Source organism: Hirundo rustica, chromosome 3 (assembly GCF_015227805.2).
Source record: "Hirundo rustica isolate bHirRus1 chromosome 3, bHirRus1.pri.v3, whole genome shotgun sequence".
In the NCBI taxonomy this organism is placed as follows: Eukaryota; Metazoa; Chordata; class Aves; order Passeriformes; family Hirundinidae; genus Hirundo; species Hirundo rustica.
The window spans coordinates 11,849,058-11,855,057 of NC_053452.1; positions in this window are offsets into that span (position 1 = coordinate 11,849,058).

Below are 6,000 nucleotides of genomic sequence, written 5' to 3' on the forward strand. Positions count from 1 at the left end.
TCTGACTGGGAGTTTGGCCTCTTCTGTTTGTAGCCAGAACACTGTGGGGTGCTCTGACAGCAATGTGATCAGGACAGGCTTAAGTTATCGCACAGGCAGCTCAGGACTTGGATCATGGATCTTCAGTGAAATGGAAACACTCCTTGGGACCCCAGGCCAACTTCTGGCAACCTTTGTGCCACCAGAACATAAAGAATTGAGGACCTGGCCAAAGAGGGCGGATCCCGAGCTGGAGAGCTTCTCATTTCAGCACAGCAGCTGCACTGTGGAGTTCACTTTGGGCAGGAACTTCCTGATCCTTGTGGGCAGTGCCAGGCACTGGAACAAGGCAGCCAGACACCGTTATCAGTGCAGCAGTCAGTACTCTGCTCCTTGGCTAATTAGCTGAGCTAGTGCCCCTCTCAGATGACTTATTTTTAGTCTTTGCCTGCAGGGAACTGAGCCTTTAAGAGGTTCTGGAATGGGTCAGCTGGAGCAGGCTGTTACATTATGTACGTAGCAGCTGTGCTTGGCAGCATCCACGAGCTGGGACTGAGGCACCTGCAGGACCAGCTTCACCTGTGCCTCTTACCTGGTGTTCCACTGAACAGCACCCTCCTTGTGCCACCCTAACCCACCGCAGGGGTTTAGTGTTCCCTAATGGGCAAAACCAAAACCTGTGTCTAAAATTAAGCTCCTGCATTAGCTATGCACGGTATAGCTCATTAAAAATGGATCCTCCTTTCAAGCTCTCTCTGACACATACGTAGGGAAATATATTGCTCCATACGCACAAAGTACTGGAATAAAATGTCCATTACCTGCATGTCCCTGTTCAGCACAGGACTGCGGAATGTGGTGGTGGTTACAACAGTAGATTGAGCTGTCCTGCCCCCGATTGTCCCTGCTGCTGGGTTATGCTTATAAAGCCCTTGGGAAAGTGGAGGAAGTGAGGTCAGTGGGTGGCTGAGTGTCCCGTGGACACGGAGTCCCAGGCCATGGGAACGAGCCTTTGTCCCAGAACAATCCAACTTGGACTGCTGCTCCTTTGAAGGTCACCCAGAACAGGAGAGCAGCAGCCCTGGAGAGCAGCCAACCTCTGCAAGCAGAAAACAGTCACAGGTACTCAGGAGAGTTTTGCTATGGAATAATGAGCCCACAAACTTGTTCCTCCAGAGCCAGCAAGCAGGGCTGTGGGGTCAGTCACAGCAGAGCCCTGTGCCATGACCCTAGAGGCAGAGGGCTTCCCACTCCAAAAATTCTCCATGCCCAGACATTTCTTGAAAGACCAGCCACTTCATCATTATTACTACCACTATTGTTATGTAATATAGTAATACTACTACTACTGCTACTACTAATATTACTATAATAATAGTTCTGCCTCATTAACCAAATGAGGGTTGCTACTCTCTTCCTGAACACACATGGAGAAGACAATGCACTGGTTCATTGGTACCTGCCACTTCTAATCCAGGTGTTTGCTACAGGTCTAAGTGGATGAGGGAAAGTACACATCCAGATATTTTAGCAAAGGATTTGCATGATGGTCTGTGAAAATGGTGATGAACCAAGGCACAGGTGAAGTACACTGGGAGTCCCAGTGACTGCAGAATGTGATGCTCATTTACCTGTTGTGGGTCCACGCCTTGTTTTGAGGAGACAGACTTCTTACAATGTGTTTCTTAATATCTGGGAGTAGTGCGTGAACCAGCATTAATGAAAGAAAACTGAAAAAGACAGTGTCTTATGTGCTGTAATAGGATTAAACTGTTTTTCAAGCTCAATTAGCTGACTCACAACTTTAACTTGCTACCAAGACAGCAGCAAAGCAATTCGTGGGATAGATGGCAAATACCTCCTCAAAAGGATGAATTCAACACCGTGTAAAGTCGCAGACATGCGTGAGCGAGCTGTACACAAACCAAGGGGTTTCGGCTTCACCAAAAATTTGGGTTGTACCTGTGGTTTGGTCACAGAAAAGACATCATTTGCGGAGTATGACTCCTACACTAATCCTGCAGCCCGAGGCTGCCCTTCCGAGTAACTCGCTAGACAACAGGTCTGTGTGAACAAGCACAGATTAAATCCCCTGTGTACACGCCCAACATTCGTTCTCACCGAAATCTTTACCAAACCCCTTCAGCTGTAATTGCTGCCTTTCAGCCCCGTCGCGTCACCACCGGTGCCGCAGGCTCGGGGACCAATTAGTGACACAAGCTCCTGTCACCTAGGAGATCGGGAGCCAGTGTCTTAGCGTTCCCATCTTCAGAGACTCTCCCTGAGATTGGGTTTGGGCTCTGCATGATGTTTTATCACATCGGCAGACTCCCAGGACAGCTAATTAAATATTATGGCTGGCCATCATATTGCCAGAGTTATCGCGGTGCCTTAAATGCGTGAGAAACTTCAAGGATTCCCACAAAGGCGGGAAGCAGCATCCTTACAGAGGAAGTACTGATGCTCCTAAAAATTGTCTGGCTCACCGTCACCTTGTGGCTGGGAGCTGAGAGCCAGGGGTCAGCGATCTCCCTGGTCCCACCTGAATGCCTAAAGCTCATCATCCTGTTCTAGCAAATTCCTTCCTCTCTTTCTGACAAGGAGAACCAAAGCTTGAGGCACAGGTCGTGGTGACACTGCCAGGATGTGTTGCCTTTACAATGCTTAGATGAAAGGTTACTATGAAATCATGTAAATCCAGTGTATTGACCCATTTCAGTGACAGGAGTAGCAATTGCTCCATGGAAATGGTTCACAGCTCAGCGAAGCACCCCAAGTACACAAAAAGCATTAGAAAATCATTCGCTATTAATTACTTAAACGCAGTTATTTTTTCTGTCATTTTACATGGCTGGGATTTTTCTGATTCTTAGCTTTAAAAATGAACAAGTCCATAAGTTTCCAATAAAACAGTGTGGGAGAAGGCTCCTTTTTTAATTGATTTGGATACTCAGCAGCAGAATAAACACTGCTCGGATTGCCCACATTCTACCTTGGTATTTGATTAATGTTTAATTGACATTTGCAGTGAATAAATGATTTAGTGTTTTCTTTGTATTGTTCTCCCACAAGAATAACTCCGGAGCAGCTGAGCCCAGTGTCTATGTTGCACATCTCACCTTCAGAGATATTCCACTGTCCAGAGCTGTTTCCAGGCAGTCTGGTCCAGGGAGGAAGGAGCAGGGAAAGAGATGGCGAGATCAGTGCTAGGCCCAGGTGCAATGCTCACCCTCCCCACACACCTCCTTAACTGCTTCTTGGCATCTACAAATTCAGATCAGTACTTTTTACTGATCCCATTGCTCTCACATCTCCTCTCAAGTACTGGCAAATAGGCTTCGCACTAAAAAAATGTTCTTTTTGTGGAGAGCTGGAGAGAGATTGGAGGGAGAGAGAAGACTACAGGCAAAAATGCATTGACCTGTGTTATGAAGCGGTTCTAGACCAACTGTACAGCTCCAACTGTAAATCTCTGTTTAGTTACTGTTAAATTTAATAAAATCTCGGTCAAGACAGTGATCAGAACACTAGCACTTACTCTATAGATTATTTCCTAGAGCAAATTTCAAAGCTTTTGGTCATTGTGTTTGGGGTTTACTCACTTCATATCAGATATTCCTCACTTTCAGCGCTGGTCTGACCACAGTGTTTCACAGACACTCTGTGGTTGCACAAACCACTTCCCCTGCCATGTGCAGTGACAGCAGTTGTATTCACAGAGGAGTTCTAGTAGGAACTTCCATGGGTCACAGCTTAATCCCCGCTGATCTGTGCCAAAGAAACGCAACGGCGGGGCCGGGGCCTTTTCCAAAGGCTGCACTTTTGTCCTGCCCCCATTACTTACTGCAGAGGCGAAATGCGTGTTCAACTGGGGCTCCGCTCCTTTTGTTCGCATGGAGCCACTGACGCTGCAGTTTCATTAACTTGGGGCTCGCTGAAAGCCACGGCCCTCGGAGACAATCGGAACACAAAGTGCCGCCAAGCCGGCCGGCTCCAACTGCTGCTGGCAGCATTTTCATTCACTCCAGCCCCACCCCAGAACTAAAGATTGACGGGAAAAGACTTCGTAGTACCTTACAAGTGATTTTGATTTTCAAGTGTGTTCTGTTCCCTGCCGTGGCTGCTGCTTTACTGAAGGTGCCGAGCATCAGCTGCCAGGATGCGCAGGGATAATGGCACATGCCACGGCAACGTGAGGCTGTCCCTGCTCCAGTTGCCATGGAAAATGACAGCACGGTGTGATGCTCCAGTGGGGCCATCTCGGGCTGCTTCACTGCCCTTCGTGAGCAGCCCTGAGAGGGGAGAGGTGAAATTCCTCCCTGGGATACAAGGAACAGCCCCCACACTTTGCAATTGTAACCTAAGCGCTGCACTTTGGTGACTCAAATGCTAGGCAGGACACCATTCCCAGCCCGGGACTGGCCCTGGAAGCTGGTGTTAAGCCATAATATCCCTTATTGCAGCTATTTTGGCTGAATTCCTGCATTATGGAATGATGGGATTTATGAACTTGCCACTGGACTGGAAGCAGACACATCCTCGTGTCTCAGCCAGCTGAGAGCAACACAACATGTGCATTGCAATTACAGCTGCTGATTAATTGTGAGGGGTTCCAAAAATTCACCTGCTCACCCAGATAGATTAAATCTCACAAGTTCTGTTAAATCAGTGCTATGGAGACAATAACAAGGCTAATCACCTGCTGTCTTCATTCCACAGCAGAAATGCAGCAGCCTTGAATAATGAACCACCTTCAGCTTGTCTAGACTGGGGTTTCCTGTACACTGTGGGATCTTCTCCCAGGTTTCTTTTCACACAATTCTGCCTGCCGAGGTGTGCAAACAGATTGGTAACTCACATCACAGAGCACCCGACACACAAACCCATACACACTGGGCAGCACAGATCCCAAAGGAATTCCTGGTCACTGAGCTCTGGACAACACACGCCTGTGTCTATCCAACTGATCCCTACCCACCATCCTGAATCACCTCTCCAAGGAGAGAGAAATAAATCTATGTTCCCTGAAGCCACCCTCATATTTATATTCAAAGAACATGGACGCCCCATCGACAAGAGCTGCCTGTGAAGGATGAATGTGTTACAGAGCAAACAATGCAGCCAGGAGCTGCCAGAAGCCTCAGCCACAAGTTTTGCCATTTTATGATCAGTTGAAGAAGCAGCAAACTGAGTTCAGCGTCAGGTCCTTCCCTGTGAGAGTGGTGAGGTTGCCCAGAAAAGCTGTGGCTGCCCCATCCCTGGAAGTGTGTCAGGACATGTTGGATGGGGTTTGGAGCAACCTGGGATAGGGGTAAGTGCCCATGGCAAGGGGTTGGTCCCTTCCAACCCAAACCGTTCTGTGATTCTGCTGTTTCCCATCACCTAAACCAGGACAGTGCTTCCCTAGCTGGTGCAAGGTGCTTCCAGGGCAGGATTGTGGAGTCTGCTCCAGTGAAATGCCCTCTCAGAGCTGAAACCTGAGGCACAGCCCGCTCTGGGATGTTGCTCTGCTCGGATCCACATCAGCAGCCAAGGGCAGCGGGGTCTGTCTGGCTGGCACCTCCCCACTGTGCCTGTGGGGTGGCTGCAGGCTGGGCTGGTGACCTGTGACGATGTGACCAGTGCTGTCATCCTCCCGTTGCTGCCTCACAGGATTTTTTAGCTGGCAGAAGAATGAGTTACAATGGGTAGCACAGCTCCTGAGGAAATTCCTCGTGCCCAAGCGCCTAGAAGTGCATCCAAATGTCACAAAAATAAGCAAACACTCTGAAAGCTCAACTGTACATAGTGGGAACTTCTGAGTTTAGTATCCACTATCAAAAGTCCTAAAATGTTGGCACATTTCAAAGATTTTACCACGTGATTTTTAGTCCTGGGCTTAAAAAATCTCTGTTTAAAAAAGAGAAAAGTAAAACATAGACCTATCTCTTCTATATTGCACTTATTTGCTAAAACTCTTCAGGATACAGAAATGTGTTTTGTAACAAGTTCATATTCAATGGCACAGATTTCTCACTATGT